Source organism: Lontra canadensis, unplaced genomic scaffold (genome assembly GCF_010015895.1).
Source record: "Lontra canadensis isolate GAN:19392208 unplaced genomic scaffold, GSC_riverotter_1.0 scaffold125, whole genome shotgun sequence".
Taxonomy (NCBI): Eukaryota; Metazoa; Chordata; class Mammalia; order Carnivora; family Mustelidae; genus Lontra; species Lontra canadensis.
The window spans coordinates 4790025-4808405 of record NW_022631119.1 but is presented as its reverse complement, the minus strand read 5'-3'; the positions used below and the strand labels follow the sequence as shown (position 1 = coordinate 4808405).

Genomic DNA, 18381 nt, shown 5'->3' with positions numbered 1-18381 from the left:
GGTTATGGAGAATTCGAAATACATAGAGAAGCAGAGAGACGAGTGTTCTAACCATGTTTCTATTCTCCAGCACCAGTCTTATCAACTTATGGCCCATCCTAAGCCCACATCCCCATTGATTCTCCGCTCTCCCACACCGTTTTTTTTAATATGTTTTTATTTTGAAACAGTCTCAAACGTAGCAGAGACTGTGTGGGTATGGCACAAAGCTCTTCCCCCCTGAAACATGTAGTACGTTTCCAGCATCACTGCAAAATTCTTTCATGGGTATTTTCTACATCTGAGGACATTTTCCTGCATAACTACAATATAACCATCCAAATCACGATGGTCACGTCAATTCAATAACTGCCCCCAAAGGGCTAAGCTAGGTGGCTCTGCCTTACAAAGGCCTCTTGAAAAGGCCCTGGGTTGGCTCAGTCGACTAAGCATCTGACTCTTGATTTCGGCTCAGGTCATGAGATCGAGCACCACGCTGGGTGTGGAGCCTGCTGAAGAGTCTCTCTCTCCCCTCACCCCTTCCCACCTCTCTCTCAGAAAGAAAGGAAAAGAAAAAAGGAAGGGAGGAAGGAAGGAAGGGAGAAAGGAAAGGAAAGGGAAAGAAGGAGGGAGGAAACAAAGAAGGAAGGGAGGGAGGGAGGGAAGAAGGAGAGAGAAAGAAAGGCCTGTTTGTTGGGGCACCTGAGTGGCTCAGCTGGTTAAGCGTCTGCCTTCAGCTCAGGTCATGATCCCAGGGTCTGGGATTGAGCCCCGTGTCATGCTCCCTGTTCAGCAGGGAACCTGCTTCTCCCTCTCCCTCTGCCTGCCACTCCCCTTGCTTGTGCTCTCTCTTTCCCTCTAACAAGTAAATTTTAAAAATCTACAAAAAAGGCCTGTGTAGGGGTGGCTCAGTCATTAAGCGTCTGCCTTCAGCTTGGGTCATGATCCCAGGGTCCTGGGATCGAGCCCCATGTCGGGCTCCCTGCTCAGCGGGAAGTCTGCTTCTCCCTCTCCTACTCCCCTGCCTTGTGTTCCCTCTCTCACTGTCTTTGTCTGTCAAATAAATAAATAAAATCTTAAAAAAAAAAAAAAGGCCTATTTGCAAGGTTGGCCCTTAGATGGCATCTGGGAACTCGAATTTTGGAAGCATTCCCACCGTTTCCTAACTGATACGTGGCTCTTAGACTATTTGTGTGAACAGTATGGTTTGTGCTGAACACTTGCTATCTTCTGGGGGTCTGGAGTTTGGGTACTAGCCAGGCAGAAAGAAGGTGTCTATAGGACTAACTGCCTGAGTCTCTGATGAGCTTCCTTGGGCATCACACACCTGTGGCTCCACTTTTGTTGCTGGGTCAAGAGTGCACTTGGCAGGACCCCTCTGAGGAGGGGGAGGACCCAAGGAACCTGCACATAACCCTCCAGTGTCTGTATCTTTGTCCCTTATGACCCAGTTGTGCGTACAACCGCACCCCTGTAGAAAATCTCAGGGGCGAGTACAACTACGTACTGAGTTTCATGAGTCCTTCCAGCAAATATCTGAGCATGAGGTACTCCTAGGATTATACACACACAAACCCACACAGACGTGGCAGCGGTGGGACTTATAGAAGGATCCTGACTCAAATATGGCCACAACATGATTTGGGGTAAAGGGAGAACGGTGAGGGATGACAAGACCCTGGTGCCTGGTGGCCATAGAGTTCCGTTACCCATGGTCTGAAACAGCCCAGGTGCTGTCTGTTGCAAGAGGGAAAAGTTAGCTAGGGAATTAAAACAATAGGTCCAACCCTTGGGGACCTGGCTGACTTGGGCAGGTTCCAGCTATAGTGAGGAAAACCCTTAAGCCTGGTGATGCCTTTGGTATTTTCCACTTTATTCTAGGCAGGAGAGGGAAAGGCGCAAACATTCCCCCAAAAGTTAGGGGTCAAAGACAATAAACCTGAGTTTGTAGTGGAGTTTCTCCTCCCACCTTGCTCCAGAAAGGGGCCGCATCCTCCAAAGATGGGCTTTAGTTAAACTGAAAAGTTTAAAGGTTTGCCTTGCTCTCCCCTCCAAGGGAGAAGACAGCTGGTTAAATCCATTCGGGGGTGGGGGGGATCGAAGCTTTAGATAAACCTGAGTGCGAAGGATGGGGGGGGGGACATCTCTTCAGCAAGGAGGCCACAGAACCCCCACCTAGTCTAGCTGGGATCTCTGAGCAGCCAGCATGTTAACCCTGTAGATGCCGAATTTACCTTTTTTTTTCCTTTTAAGTAGGCTATCCAACATGGGACTTGAACTCACCACCCCGAGATCGAGAGTCATGTGCTGTACCAACTGAGCCAGCCCGGTGCCCCCGTGCTGAATTTACTTCTAGGGATCTGAGTAAACTTGTAATGAAAGGGGCAGGGGGAAAAAAAACGAGAAATTCATAATACAACATTATCCAGCAATTATATCTCAAAGAAAAGGGAAGTTTGAAAAATGGCTTTGTATTTGATGGCCATTTCATCAAAAAGTAGGATTAAAAAAAACAGTGATCAATGTATATGTATACATGTAATACACACACGTGTGTGTGTGTGTGTGTGTGTGTGTGTGTGTGTTGGTTTGTTTTCTGTATATTACCACATGTTGAGAGCTTAAAAGACTTTTTTGGGCACCGGGGTGGCTCAATCAGTTAAGCACCTGGCTTAGGCTTAGGTCATGATACCAGGGACTTACCATGGAGTCCTGTGCATTGGGGAGTCTGCTTCTCCCTCTATCCTTACCCCCTACTCGTGATAACTCTCTTTCTCTCTCAAAGAAATAAATAAAAATCTTTAAAAAAAACAAAACAGGGGCGCCTGGGTGGCTCAGTGGGTTAAGCCGCTGCCTTCGGCTCAGGTCATGATCTCAGGTTCCTGGGATCGAGTCCCGCATCGGGCTCTCTGCTCAGCAGGGAGCCTGCTTCCCTCTCTCTCTCTCTCTCTGCCTGCCTCTCTGTCTACTTGTGATCTCTCTCTGTCAAATAAATAAATAAAATCTTTAAAAACAAACAAACAAACAAACAAACAAACAAAACAAAAAACCTTTGGCCAGGGAGGCACTGTGACTTTTTTAGGTTGTTTTCTTTCACTTAGTAATACGCAGTTTTGGAGGGTACCTGGGTGGCTCAGTGGGTTGGGCCTCTGCCTTCAGCTCAGGTCATGATCTCAGGGTCCTGGGATCGAGCCCTGCATCGGATTCTCTGCTCAGCAGGGAGTCTGCTTCCCCCTTTCCCTCTCTGCCTGCCTCTCTGCCTACTTGTGATCTCTCACTCTGTCAAACAAATAAGTAAAATCTTTAAAAAAAAAAAAAGTGCTTTTGGTTCACCCATGTCTTTTCTTGGCCTGAGAGCTCATTTCTTTTTAGCCCTACATAGTATTTCATTGTCTGGATGAACCACAGTTTACTTAACCATTCACCTCCTGAAGGACCCCTTGATTGCTTCCAAGTTTAAGGAGTTATGAGTAAGGCTACTATAAACATCCGTGTGCAAGTTTTTGTGTGTGGACAGAAGTTTTCAACTCTTTGGGGTAAATGCCAAGAGGCTTGATGACAGGATCATAGGGTAAGAGCATGTTTAATTTTGTCAGAGACTACCTTCCAACATGGCTGGACCCCGATGTTCATTCCCACCAGCTACGAATGGGAGTTCCTGTTCCTCCACACCCTTGTCAGCACGTGGCGTTGTCAGTGTTCTGGATTTGGGCTGTTCTTTTTTTTTTTTTTTTTTTTTAAGATTTTATTCATTTATTTGACAGAGAGAGATCACAAGTAGGCAGAGAGGCAGGCAGAGAGAGAGAGAGAAGAGGAAGCAGGCTCCCCACTGAGCAGAGAGCCCGATGCGGGGCTCGATCCCAGGACCCTGAGATCATGACCTGAGCCAAAGGCAGAGGCCTCAACCTACTGAGCCACCCAGGTGCCCCTGGATTTGGGCTGTTCTAATAGATGTGTAGTTGGAAGCCCTTTTTGCTCATGGGTCCTGTCCCATGCTTTAATCAAACTACCTTTTCTGCACCAATAATAATAGTAGGTGTGAATTAGTAGCCCATTGTTGCTTGAATTTGCATTTCCCCAATGACATACGATGTCAAGCATCTTAGATACTTCTTTGCCATCTGTCTGTCTTCTCTTGTTCATTTTCGAATCAGATTGTTCATTTTCTCATGGAGACTGAAGAATTCTGTATATATTTTGGATGGCAGTTGTTGATCAGAAACGTCTTTCACAAATATTTTTTTCCCGGTCCGTGGCTTGGCTTCTCACTCTCCTGAAGGAGTATGTACCTTCCCTTCGAGCAGGGCCATCTAAGCTCTAAGACTGATAAGGAAAAAAGGACTTAGGAAAGCATTTCTCATCCTCTGGACTTGGAACCAGATCTTCCGGTTCTCCCACAGAGCTTTGCTGCTGCCGAAGAGAAGCCTCTGGCTTTTCTGGATTCGGGCATTTGCAGCTCGGAATTGCCCAGACCTGACTCTAAGCCAAAACCTGATATGGTCCATGGAGGATGTTTCGTTCTCAGCACGAACTGTGCTCAGTGAACAAAGCTTCATTCTGGGACGTTGGCAGGTGTAAAACAGCCCTCTGTGGGACCCTAAACTGCGTGCAGTACGGACGCTGGCTGGACCACCTGGGTCACATAAGAATGCCCACAGGAAAAGGCTGCTTTCGGATGGAACCGACTAAAATCAAGCTACTGCTCAGGTCTCTTATTTCTGATGTAGATCCTAACATCTAATGCAGTTCTATCTTGTGACTGCTGCTGAGCTCTGCAAGCTGGGGGAGGGCTCATCACAGGGACTGTGACCCCCTTTGGGCTCTCCTAACACATTGGACTCTCGATCATTCTGGGGGGATGTCGCACAGCTGTTGCATTGTATTCTGTTTTCCCAATTAGTGGCAGTCTGCAACAAGGACTCATAGTCTGACTCTACTTCCGTGGTCTTTCCCCTGATACCTGCACCTCGGGAAGGCTGCTTGATGACTAAATGCTGCCGGTTCTTAGAACAGGGGTGATCTACTCCAGGCTGCTTACTGGATAAATGATCAGGACAAAAGGGGTAGGGGTTATATTAAATGATTCTGAAAATTGTTGAATATTCAGGTTTTCATCCTGACCAATTCCTGGATATGGTGTGTCTTTCTCTCTGTCACTCTCCTTTTTAAGATTTTATTTATTAATTTGACAGAGTGCAAGCAAAGAGAGCTGCAGGAAGAAGGAGGCAGAGGGAGAGAGAAAAGCAGACCCCTTGCTGAGCAGGGAGCCCGATGCGGGGCTCAATCCCAGGACCCTGAGATCATGACCTGAGCCGAAGGCAGACGCTTAACCAGCTGAGCGCCCCATGGTGTGTCTTTCTCATTAACTTCTATAAAAATGTTTTTCTCTTGAAAAAAAGCATAGGAAACACTAGAGAATCCCTTACTGCAGTGACAAAAGAACTAAAATCTTGTCAGGTCCAAATTAAAAATGCTGCAACCGAGATGCAAACCCAGACAGATGCCATAAAAACCTTTTTCTGTGAAAATGCTTTTGTCCCTTATTGCATCTAACCCTTCTGGATGAAAAGTTTGAATGAGAATTTAAAAATAATCACTTTTTGGCTTTTTGGCTAAGATCAAGTGTGGAGAATTTTAAAATAATTCAGAATTTGAAAGCACACACACACACACACACACACACGCTTATACACACAAACTATTAGACCTAATGACTTAATAACTGAATTCAGGAAAGTTACAGGGTACAAGATCAATATAGAAATTCCACTTGAATTTTTTTTTTTTTTTGCCACAGATGGCTTTTATTCTTTTTTTAAAAGATGTTATTATTTGTCAGAAAGAGAGAGAGTGAGCAAGTGCACGAGCAGGCAGAGTGGCAGGCAGAGGCAGAGAGAGAATCAGGCTCCCCGCTGAGCAAGGAGCCGGATGTGGGACTCAGTCCCAGGACCCTGGGATCAGGACCTGAGCTGAAGGCAGCAGCTTAACTGACTGAGTCACCCAGGTGTCCCTTCACTTGAATTTTTATATGTTACCAATGATCATCTGAAAATGAAATTAAGAAAATAATTCTATTTCCCATAGCATCAAAATGAATAAAATACATAGGAATAAATTTAACCAAGGAAATGAAAGACTTATACACTGAAAACTACCAAACATTCCAGACAGAAATTAAAGAAGACATAAATAAATAGAAAGATACCCCAGGTTCACTGATTGGAAGACAATATTGTCAAGATTACAATACTCTCCAAATTGATTACAGATTCAATATAATCCCTATCAAAATTCCAGCTACCTTTTTTGCAGAAATGGACAAGGTTATCCTAGAATTCATATGGAATTGCAAGGGGCCCCAATTGCAAAAGTAATCTTTAAAAAGAATAAAATTTATAGGATTCACACTTTCAAGTTTCAAGACTTAGTACAAAGCTACAGTAATCAAAACAGGGTGATACTGGCATAAGGATAGACATATAGATCAATGGAATAAAATTGAGAGTCCAAAAAAACCTCATCTTCAGTCAGTTGATTTCCTGCAAGGGTATCAATACCATCCAATGGGAAGAGAATTGCTTTTTCAGCGAATGGTGTGGGACAACTGGATGACTGTGTAAAAGAATGAAATCGAATCCTTACCTCATACGATATACAAAAATCAACTCGCAGTGGATCAAGGACTTAAATCTAAGAGCCAAAACTATAAAGTTCTTAGAAGAAAATATAGCAGAGAATCTTTTTCACCTTGGATTTGGCGATTGAGTCTTAGATATGGCACCAAAAGCACAAGCCACAGAAGGGAAAAGCTAGATAAATCGGACTTCCGCCAAGTTAAAAACTGATGTGCATCAAAGGACACCATCAAGGGCGCCTGGGTGGCTCAGTGGGTTAAAGCCTCTGCCTTCGGCTCAGGTCATGATCCCAGGGTCCTGGGATCAAGTCCCAAATCGGGCTCTCTGCTCAACAGGGAGCCTGCTTCTCCGTCTCTCTCTGCCTGCCTCTTTGCCTACTTGTGATCTCTGTCTGTCAAATAAATAAATAAAATCTTAAAAAAAAAAAAAAAGACATCATCAAGAACGTGAAAAGACAACCTACAGAATGGAAAAGAATATTTGCAAATCATTATCTGATAAAAGCCTAGTATCCAGAATATAGAAAGAACTCTCACACTCAACCAGGAAAAAATAGCCCAGTTTTTAAATGGGCAAAGGATATGAATAGATACTCCTTTCTGCAAAGAAGATATACAAGTGGTTGATAAATATACGGAAATATGTTCAACATCATTAGTCATTAGGGAAATGCAAATCAAAACCACAATGAGACACCAATTTACACCCACTAAGATGACTATGAGCAAAAGCATGGAAAATAACAAATGGTGGTGGTGATGTGAAAGATTGGAACTTCAGGCACTGTGGGTTTGTGGGCATGAGAAATGGTGCAGGTGCTTTGGAAAGAGTTCTTCCAAAAGTTAAACATAGAATTACCGTATGACCTGGCGATTTCATTCTTATACGTATACCTAGGAGCCTTGAAAATGTGTTTACCCAAAAACTTGCACGTGAATGTTCAGAGCAGCCTTATTTATAATAGCTAAGAAGTAGAAACAACCCAAATGTGTATCAAATGATGAACAGATAAACCAAATTAAATAGATCCATAAAATGGAATATTATTCAGCCAGAAAAAGGATTGGAGGTGGGGAGGAATGAGATACAGAGCCACTCTATAACATGAACCCACCTTGAAAACCTTACGCTCAATGAAGGAAAGCAACATATGATATGATTCCATTTCCATAAAATGCCCGGAATAGTAAAATCCATAGGGAGAGAAAATAGACTAGTGGTTGCCAGGGGATGGGGGGGCGGTGGCAGGGAGAGTGCTTATTGGTAGTTTCTTTATGGAGGAATGAAATGTTCTGGAACAATATGGTGAAGATGCTTGTAAAATGCTGTGAGTGTACCCAAAGCCACTGAACTGTACATTTTTAAAGATTTTATCTATTTGAAAGAGAGAGAGAGGGAGAGAGCAGGAGCAGGGCAGAGGGAGAGGGACAAGCAGACTCCTGGCTGACCAGGGAGCCTGGTACAGGACTCCATCCTAGGACCCAGTATCACCACCTGAGCCAAAGGCAGTCGCATAACCCACTGAGCCACCCAGGTGCCACTGAATTGAAGATTTCTAAAGATTTTTTATTTTATTTATTTGACAGAGAGATCACAAGTAGGCAGAAAGGCAGGCAGAGAGAGAGGGGAAAGCAGGCTCCCCGCCAAGCAGAGAGCCTGATGCGGGGCTCGATCCCAGGACCCTGAGATCATGACCTGAGCCGAAGGCAGGGGCTTTAACCCACGGAGCCACCCAGGCGCCCTAGAATTGAACATTTTTAAATGGCTAACATAGAGTACAGAGTATTACGTGAATTTTACCTCCATTAAAAAAAAAGTTTGGGGGGAAAAATGTAAAGTGATGATAACCGAATGAGCCACACTGATGTTATAACAAAAAAGGAAAAACACAAGCTTGGCCCCTGAGGAGGTACCAGAGTTGGGGGAGAGACATAGGTGGTCTGCATTTTTCAGAACTGCTCCCAGAATTGGAAGCGTTGCTGGCCTCCCCAGCTGAAAACACCAGAGGGATGCCCACTGGTTTATGTTACTTTCCTTCTGGAATTTTGTTTCATGCTAGGAATTAGGTACATGCTACATTCAGCACAAGACACATTGTTAGGGAACAGTGGGGACACCTCCAGAAGCCAAATTCCTAGATGCCAGTCAAGGGTCAACCTTGCAAGAGACCCTTCTAAAGACAGAAGCCTTGGGGTACATGGGTGGCTCAGTGAGTTAGGCGTTTGACTCTTGGTTTCAGCTTGCATCATGATCTCAGGGTCACGATCTCAGTGTTGTGAGATCGAGCCCCACATCAGACTCCACGCTCAACACGGAGTCTGCTTGAGATCCTTTCCCCTCCCTCTCCCTCTGCCTCTGCCCCTCCCCCTGCTTATGCTTGCACTCTCTTGCTCTCTCAGTCGCTCTCTCAAAGAAATAAAAAATATTTATTAAATCGTTAAAATTAAACAAATAAAATAAAGACTGAAGCCCCAGACCTGCTATGGTCTTTTCTTCAGAGTTCCCCATTCAGTTCTTTGTAGCCAAGCCACCGAACCTCTTTGAGTTATCCTTCTAAAATACACGGAACCTCCTTTTTTATCTCTCTGACTCCACAGTCCAACCCTCTCTCCCCCACTGAAAGGCTGCGACCTCGAAGCCATCGGTATCAGTAATCTGGGTGTGAGGCCAGCATCTTCCATATGAAGTTTGCAGCAGGATAGCCTTCCGCTGTCTCCTGGAGACATTGTACCAAAGCTTTAGAGAACAGATCTGAATGGCAGGAGTACAGGGCGTTCTGCAAAAAAGCAAGAAAGGGGCAGACTCCACACTAACACTGAGCTATATAGGCTCAGGTGAACAGTCACCTGCTAACCTCATTATCAAACAAGAGAGCTCTACAGTTGTTTTTTTTTTTCCTCCTGATGTAATAAAAGTCACCGGCTTCTCATCCCGCCGTAGCTGGTCTCTGCCACCGGCAGCACCTCTTAGACTTTTATTTTTCACAACAGCACCCCACTTCTGGTATCAATTTCTAGATTAAGTCAGATGCAGACCAGCCTGCTGTAACAGCCTCTAAACACAGCACCCCGAGTGACATGGAAGCTCATCCCCCATCTAATATTTTATAGGCTGGTGGGCAGTCCAGGAAAAGGAGATGGCTCTGATCCTTGATCTGTCCGTTCTACCACCTTGAGCATATGCCCTGTTTCCTAGGGGCACCTGGGTGGCTCAGTCAGTTAAGCAGAGGATTCTAGTTTTCGACTCAGGTCATGATCTCAGGGTGGTGAGATCGAGCCCTGCATGGGGCTTCACACTCAGCGGGGCGTCTACCCGAGAGTCTCTCTCTTCCTCTCCTTTTGCCCTCCCCAATCCCTCCCTCTCTCTCTCTAAAAAAAGATAAATAAATCTTGGAACTGCTACTTTCCATCCATTGGGGAGGTAGAAGAGGGGAAGTATAGGAGATTGGCTTTTCTTTTAAGGAGGTGAACTAGAAATTGCACACGGTATGTCTCTTTACATCCCATTGGCCTGAACTTAATCACGTGGTCACATCTAGATGCAGAGGAGGCTGGAAAATGTAGTCTGTGGCTGAGTGGCCAACTCAGACTCGAGGGTTTTTATTTCTAAAAGGGAAAATGGATTTTGAGAGACCTGATGAATTTAGCAGTCTCTCTCGTGGACAGTGTGGGATTAACTACTCAATGTCCTCCAGTGTCCCTTCCCTCCATTTCTCTAGTTACAAGTTTTCCTGGTATAAAAACCACATTTCCCAACTTCCCTTGTAGCCAAGTGTGGCTGTGTGACAAAGTTCCAGCTAATGCAATGTAAGGGAAAGTGATGTGTGCAACTTCTGACATGTGACTTTAAGGTGGGGGAAGCATGCCCTTTCCATCTCCTCTTCAACATTCCTGCTTCTGGGAAGGTAGATGTGACAGCTGGAGCTACATCGTGGGCCATGAGGACGAGAGCCACATCCTAAGGTTGGTAGAATGAGAAGCCAGGAGGAGCAGCCTAGACCTTAGATAATGGTGGAGCCACTATGCCCAACTGAATAGCCCACAACAGAATTTTACCCAAGAGAGAAATAAACTTGTATCTCACTTAAATTACCATGATTTTGAGTATCTATAATAGCCAGCCAAAACTTCACAAATCTTCACAGCCTAATTTTCATAGAGAGTGCCATAATTCCTGGACCTTTTGCAACTTACTTTTTTTTTTTTCACTCAGCATTACATTTTGTACACATATCCCTATTGGTTTAAGTATATTTGATTTTTTTTCTTTTTGCACAGTTCCTTCAGAAGTCATTCCTCTGAAACTTTTTATTTTATTGTGGCAAAATAAACAGAACATAAAATTTCCATTTTAACTTTTTTTTTTCTTAGTAATCTGTACACCCAACATGGGCTCAAACTTAACAACCCTGAGATCAAGAGTCATACGCTCTACAACTGAGTCGCCCTTTAACCATTTTTGAGTGTACAATTCGGTGGCGTTAAGTACATTCACAATGTTGGAGAAGTACCGCTATCCTTTCCAGCACTTTTTCATCATCCCAAACATTTACATTTAAGTAAGTAATTAATTAATGTACCCATTAAACAATAGCTTCCCCTACCTCTTCCCCAACAGCCTCTCTACCTTCTCTCTATATAAATTTGCCTATTCTGGGCTCCTCATATAAGTAGAATCTGGCAATAGCTGTCTTTTTGTGTCTGGTCTAAATCATTCACCTTAACTACTGTATGACTTAGTATCTGTCTCCTTGTTTAGGTCACCTCGTCATCCTTTAATTAGGTCTCATCATTGATTCCAAAATGAGCTCAGACATATTTTCCTGGCATTTGATGCATCTTACTTTTTTGTGTATAAGAGAATGGACTCTTTTCTTACAAATTATACTTTCTAATTGGTCGTTGCCTTTATTATCAGAGTGCTTTTTTTTTTTTTTTTTGCAGGTTGGTCTTACATCTAGCTGACTTGCTAAAATTTCCTCTTGGATCTTTGCAGGGAATTTTTCTAATTAACTTTGGTATTTGTTACAGGCAGTGTCCTTATATCAGGTTGATGATTCTTTCTCTCTAGTTGGGTCACAAAAGTTTTATTTTAAATGAAAGTTGAATTTCATCCAATGTTTCTCCTCCTGTAATTTATTAATATGGCATATTACATTAATAGATTTTCTTTTTTTAAAGATTTTTATTTAGTTATGACTACATTAATAGATTTTCTTTTAAATTTTTATTGTGGAGGGGCGCCTGGGTGGCTCAGTGGGTTAAGCATCTGCCTTTGGCTCAGGTTACGATCCCAGGGTCCTGGAATCGAGCCCCGCATTGGGCTCTCTGCTCAGTGGGGAGCCTGCTTCCTCCCCTGTCTCTCTCTCTCTGCCTGCCTCTCCTCCTACTTGTGATCTCTCTCTCTTTGTCAAATAAATAAATAAAAATAAAATTTTTTTAAAAAGCTTATTCTTTAAATTTTTTTTTTTTTTTTTTTTTTTTTATTGTGGAGCAGAGCCTGTCTGGCTCAGTCAGTAGAGCATGTGATTCTTGATCTTGGGGTTTTAAGTTCAAGCCCCATGCTGGGTGTAGAGATTACATTTAAAAAAAAAAAAAAGCCCTTTAAAATTTTTTATTGTGGAGGGGAACCTAGGTGGCTCAGTCAGTTAAGTGTCTGCCTTCAGCTCAGGTCGTGATTCCAGGGTCCTGGGATGGAGTCCCACATCAGACTCCTTGCTCGGCAGGGAGCCTGCCTCTCCCTCGGCCTGCTGTTACCCCTGCTTGTGCTCTCTCTCTCTGACAAATAAATAAATAAAATCTTTTTTTAAAAAAAGTTTATTGTGGAATTGTCCGCACCTGTTGATATTAGGTAGAAAAGTGGAGCAGACCCTCTAATATACAGCCCAGATCTCCTCTTCAGGGTGGAGGCATTCTTTCTACGGCTGCTAGTGGCTCATGGCACATGGCTTCCAGCCGAGCCTCTGTCTGGGCAAGACCGTCAGCAGTAGAGAACCATCTTGCTCAAGCTCATGCTTCTTTCCGAGGGGCAGCCCACGTTCTGCGTCTGGGCAGTAAGAGGGACAAAAGCCTGGCTCCATGCCTCAGCGAGGAACAACCCAGAAGGGCCATTCCAGTTCCAGGTTCCCCATCAGATGGACTGAGACCCTTGTTGCAACCGTATCAGCTTCTCCCAGCACCTGCCCTGCCCCCTCTCTTCCTCACACACGTGTCCCAGAGCACTCCCCGCTAACCATCCTCTCTGGCTGCAGATCCCAGCTCGGAGTCTGTCTCCCGGGAAGCCCTACCAGTCAATGACTGCATGTATGTATGTGTGTTTACTTCTAAACAAACATAAGGGGCATCTGGGTGGCTGAGTCCATTAAGTGTCTGCCTTGGGCTCAGGTCATGATCCCAGGGTCCTGAGTTCGAATCCGAGTGGGGCTCCCTGCTCAGTGGAGCGTCTCCCTCTCGCTCTCCCTCTCCCACTGCCAAGCATCCTCCGATCCTTTCCTACTCTTCCTCAGGTCTGCCTGTCTCCCCACTATCCATCTAACGGGCTCACAGAGTGCTCCTGAAGCCCCCTCCGGTGGTCAGCCAAAGTCAGTAATGAAAGAGTGATGCTGGACTGAGGCATTAGTAAAGAATGCTGCTGTTGCCCGGGTCCTAACACAGTAGATCTGTTACTTGCCGGCCAGTCCCCCTTCCTGGCTAACGGAACCCCTATCTTTCTGGTCGGGGCAGCAATGCGCCAGCCATAGGAGGTGAGACCGCCGCCACGGCTCACCTGTTCTCCTTTGCTGGATGCTTGCGCTCCCATACTCCTGCGCAGGAAAAGTGGCCATGTGGTCAGGTCTGGGCAAGGGAGCTCTGCCGGGTGGCCTTGCCCTCCCCACTTCTTCCTGCCTCTGTGAGGTTACAGTACATGCAGCGGAGGCTGTCATCCTGGAGGATAAAAGCCAAATGCTGAAGATGATGGAGGGGAAAGAGAAAGAGCCAGGCTCCTCCACTATCAACCGCAGCAGCCACGGACCCCCACCCTGGAGCTGGCTGGCGGGGATGGGGGGGGGGAGGTGGGCACTCACTCACAGGCAGTCACAGTGCAGATCCCGGATGGGAGGCAGCAGGACCCACATGTCATTTCCACCCTGCCGCAGATCCAGGCCCTCCTCTGCAGGGGGATGGGTAAGAGGGGCCTACCCCCTGCAACCCCGCAGCCTACTCACCCCTGCCCTACGCTTGCACAGCGTTGCTGCCCAGCAGGGCCTGTCCCTGCCACTTGCCCGCCACTGGCTCAGCAGCGCTGCCCTTGACATCTTCTCTGAGGACATGATCATGCCTGCAGGGGTCCTCAGGATTTTTAAAAAGCGGAAATACATTTTTTATGTATTTCCAGCGGCTGGGTGGCTCAGTTGGTTAAGTGACTGCCCTCAGCTCAGGTCATGATCCTGGAGTCCCGATCAAGTCCCCCATCGGCTCCCTGCTCAGCAAAGAGTCTGCTTCTCCCTCCGCCTGCCCCTCCCTGCCCGCCCTGTGCTTTCTCTCTCTCTCTCTGTCTCTCTCATTCTCTCTCTCTCAAATAAATAAAATCTTTTTTTTTTTTTTAAATGAAAGACAATAGGGGCGCCTGGGTGGCTCAGTGGGTTAAGCCTCTGCCTTCAGCTTAGGTCATGATCTCAGGGTCCTGGGATCGAGCCCAAGTCAGGCGCTCTGCTCAGCAGGGAGCCTGCTTCCCTTCCTCTCTCTCTGCCTGCCTCTCTGCCCACCTGTGATCTCTGTCTGTCAAATAAATAAAAAAATGAAATACAATAAAAAATTGATTTGTCAGAGTACATCACATAAAGGAAGGGTAAACATTGCTGCAAGAAATTCTGTTTACTTATATGTATACTGATTGTTATGGAAAAAATGTTCTTTTTAAGATTTTATTTATTTATTTTTGCGAGAGAACAAGCTGAGGCAGAGGGAGAAGCCAGCACATTGTGGCGCTCCATCCGAGGGATCTGGGATTATGACCTGAGCCGAAGGCAAACGCTTAACCGACTGAGCCACCCAGGCGCCCCTGGAGAACGTATTTCTTTCTGAGATTACGGCTACCACATTTAGGAAGACACTGTGCCCTCAAGTTCCTAGCAAGTGCCCGGAACAAACTGCTGCTGGGCCCTCACTCTCCCCCACCTCCCCACCTGCGCCTCAGGCCGCCTTCAGGAAGAGGCCCCAGTGTTCAACCAGCTGCTCCGTTCCAAGCCCTTTGCCTGGTCCTGGATTTCTCTCTCTCTCTTTCCCCTTCTCCCACACCACATCCACACCAACCCAAGAGCAAATCCCTCTTCTTTCCCTCAAGACATACACAGAATCTGCCCTACCTCTGGGGCCACTGGGCTCGGGGTCAGGCAGGATCACCTCTTGCCTTGATTAGGACTTATCCAGCCAGCTGCTCCCCGCAGGACCCAGGCAAAGCACCTCCGCCCCTAGTAGGGGCTGCATACAGCAGGTGCTCATCGCTGTGCTATTCACTTCCTCCTCAGTCCCCTCTCGGTGAGGGTGGAAGGGGCAGGGCTGGGCTCTGAAGTCACATGGCCAGCCTCCTTCCACTGTCCTCCTCCAGCACCCTCCCCCACCCCAGTCTGTTATCTGATCTCCCACCATCTGGGCCCCTTGCTTCCCCTCCTCCTGGAGACAGGGCCTCTGGAGTTTTTTGAGAAGTTGAACCCAGCAGCTCCACACCCTCCCAGCTCCCCAACCCCCACTCAATACACACACAAACACACACCAAGGCTGGTTGCACCCTCCCCACATTCCATGGACTCCGTTGTGAGAGCTGATTCATCCCAATCTCCAGATCCCTGATCTCCAGTCCCCAGGGGACCCTTCCGGACCTCCCTGTTCGTTTCTGGGGTCACGACCCTCCCTTTAGCCTTCTGCTCCCTGGCGGGGGCAGAGCCAGGCAAAGGGCTGATGAGTGATGCCTTCAACACACTGGCGGTCACTGAACTAGCCTCCAGGGGTTGCGGCCGGGCCAGACAGCAGGACTCAAGGCTTGTGGAGGGGGAAAGAATGCCACCCGGAGTTGGGCAGTAGACAGACCAGCTGACGCCAATCCAGCTGTGAGCAAGCTGGTAGCGGGCGCAGATTTCCTCTGATTTCACTGAGTGTGAAATTGCACACATATGAGGTCATGGTACAGCCTGACCTGGGATGGGGGCCCAAGGACCAAATCTTCACGGCCCATGAGCCCCTTTGTTATTGTAACTATTTAAAAAGGGTCCAGCATTCTGGAGTGTTCTTCTGGGGAATTTTTGTTAATTTTTTCTCCCCCCCCCCCTTAACTAGAAACTTAGCTCTGTTCCAGTTCCAAACCTCTGGCCAAGAATTAACCTCACCTTGCCAGTAAAATTTTCCTTACTTACAAGTGTGTTTTAATGCCCAGCTGTAAGCAAGGCTTATAATTAAAAAAAAAAAAAGAAAGACACCTCACTGGCTCAGTCAGTAGAGTGAATGACTCTTGACCTCAAAGGTTGTGAGTTCAAGCCCTAGCTGGGTATGGAGGCCAGTTAAAAAAATATATAAAAGAAGAAAGTCAATTGAACCAACAGAATTAGTACTCCTGTGTTATATTTTTTTAAAGATTTTATTTTGGGGGCGCCTGGGTGGTTCAGTGGGTTAAGCCACTGCCTTCGGCTTGGGTCATGATCCCAGGAGGGATCCAACACTGAATCAGGCTCTCTGCTCAGCGAGGAGCCTGCTTCCCCCTCTCTCTCTGCCTGCTTCTTTGTCTACTTGTGGTCTCTGTCTGTCAAATAAATAGATAAAATATTAAAAAAAATTTTTTTAATTTTGTTTATTTGAGACAGAGAGAGAGAGAGGAAGAGTGAGAAGCAGGTTTCCCGCTGAGCAGGGAGCCCAATACAGGGCTTGGGACCCTGGGATCAGGATCTGAGCCAAAGGCAGACGCTTAACCAACTGAGCCCTCCTGTGTTATGTTTAAGAGTCATCTGGGATATTTGGCGGGGTGGGGGAGAATCATCTGGGATATTTGGTATTTAAGTATTTGTAATTGCTTAAGAGAATTTGGCATCAGCAAAAATATGACAGATTTATCCTGTAGATGTAAGTCTTCCAACGTAAAGTGCATAATTGAGTAATCCATTATTTTAGACTTGTAATTTTTCACTGGAACGTGCAAGAGAATTTTTCTAGGTGAGTCCTGGGATGTTTAAAAGATCTTGATACTCTTATAATGTATTACAAGAGTGAAATACCTGGGAAGGTTTCACTTCTTAGGCACTTCTGTTGAGCTTCCAAAGAAAATCGAACAGTTTAAAATGTGAAAGCAGAACATTAAAGGGAAATTAATTAATAAAGATTCTAAATGGGATATGAAGCTGTTGAAACTGGGATGGGTTGACCATTTATCAAAGACCTCCCCCCAAAAGTGGTAAAATTGACCAGATTTATAAATAGAATAATATTTGGAAATAGAACTTTGAAACTTAAGGAAGACAATGTTTTTTATTGGTAGTTCTTTTGGTTTGGTTTCGTTTTTTAAGTAGGCTCCATGCCCAACATGGGGCTTGAACTCACAACCCTGAGATTGGTCGCATGTTCTACCAACTGAGCCAGCCAGGGTGGGTGGGTGTTGTTTGTTACACAGAAGTAGCGATGAACACAATAGTGATAGACTCTTAGTAGGTGTAAGACACCCCCAGAAAGAAAACCTACATTTCCCACACTCCCTTGCAGCCAGGCCTGGTCACGTGGAGTGTGGTAGTGGTGACAAGCTGGTCCAACAACCTAGACAAGACTAACACCCTGAAGGAACCAAGATCCCTGACTGATTTCATAGAGCAGAGCTATTTTACCAGCCTGGAAAGAAATAGGGAGAGCAAAATAAACTTCTGACTTGGATCTCTGTTAGAACAGCTGAATCTGGGAGCACCTGGGTGGCTCAGTTGGTTAAGCATCTGCTTTTGGCTCAGGTCGTGATCCTGGGGTCCTGAGATCGAGTCCTGCATGGGGCTCCCTGTTCAGCGGAAAGCCTGCTTCTCCCTCTCCCTCTGCCTTTCCCCTGCCCCACTCTGCTCTCTCTCTGTGAAATAAATAAATAAAGTCTTAAAAAAACAAATCCTAAATCTCAGCTTTTCCCAAACCCAAACCCCAAAAGATTATGTATAATCTTTTCATTGATACCCCATTTTTAAGAAAATTGGCCTCATTCTGATCCATAAAATGATAACCCAGATTTTATAGTTTGGTGTACTTAGCACATGCTCTTGGTTCTGCCCCCCGACATATTATAATTGTTCATAAATAGATATTCGCTCATATATATGATGGGACACCCCACTGCTTAGCACACGTGCCATCAGTCAAGCATTCATGCCGCTCTTCTTTCTTTGCCTCGGGGGAAGTATTGTTTCTGCAGGCTGGATCCATACATTTCTTTTTTAAATTTTTTAAAAGATTTTATTTATTTATTTATTTATTTATTTATTTATTGGCAGAGAGAGAGAGAGAGAGAGAGAGAGCGCGCGCACAAGCACCGGGAGCAGCAGGCAGAGGGAGAGGGAGAAGCAGGCTCCCTTCCGAGCAGGGAGCCCCACGCAGGGCTCTATCCCAGGACCCCAGGATCATGACCTGATCCCAAGGCAAGAGAATTTGAAAAGAGGCATACATTTCTTTGCAAGTTCTCTTCTCACAGGCCGGCAGAACCTCTAGCAACCCACGGTTCCCCGTGCCTCCGCTAGCCAGTCTGATAAAAGCTACTGGCTGCGTTTCTTTCTAAGCCT

At 45.8% G+C, this 18381-nt stretch overlaps 2 protein-coding genes and 1 long non-coding RNA gene across 3 annotated transcripts in view; 2 read left to right on the top strand and 1 right to left on the bottom strand.

Moving 5' to 3' along the window:
• Positions 1-18381, top strand: part of FBXO17 (F-box protein 17) — a 95681-nt gene that overhangs the window by 40634 nt on the left and 36666 nt on the right. The window lies entirely within an intron of this gene.
• Positions 1-18381, top strand: part of FBXO27 (F-box protein 27) — a 34715-nt gene that overhangs the window by 9291 nt on the left and 7043 nt on the right. The gene's annotated exons all lie outside the window — the stretch shown is intronic.
• LOC116857780 lies at positions 12419-15072 on the bottom strand. The gene is made up of 3 exons (XR_004380800.1): positions 14959-15072; positions 13380-13537; positions 12419-12659 (listed from the first exon to the last, which is right to left on the bottom strand). It is a non-coding gene; the product is annotated as an uncharacterized LOC116857780 (long non-coding RNA).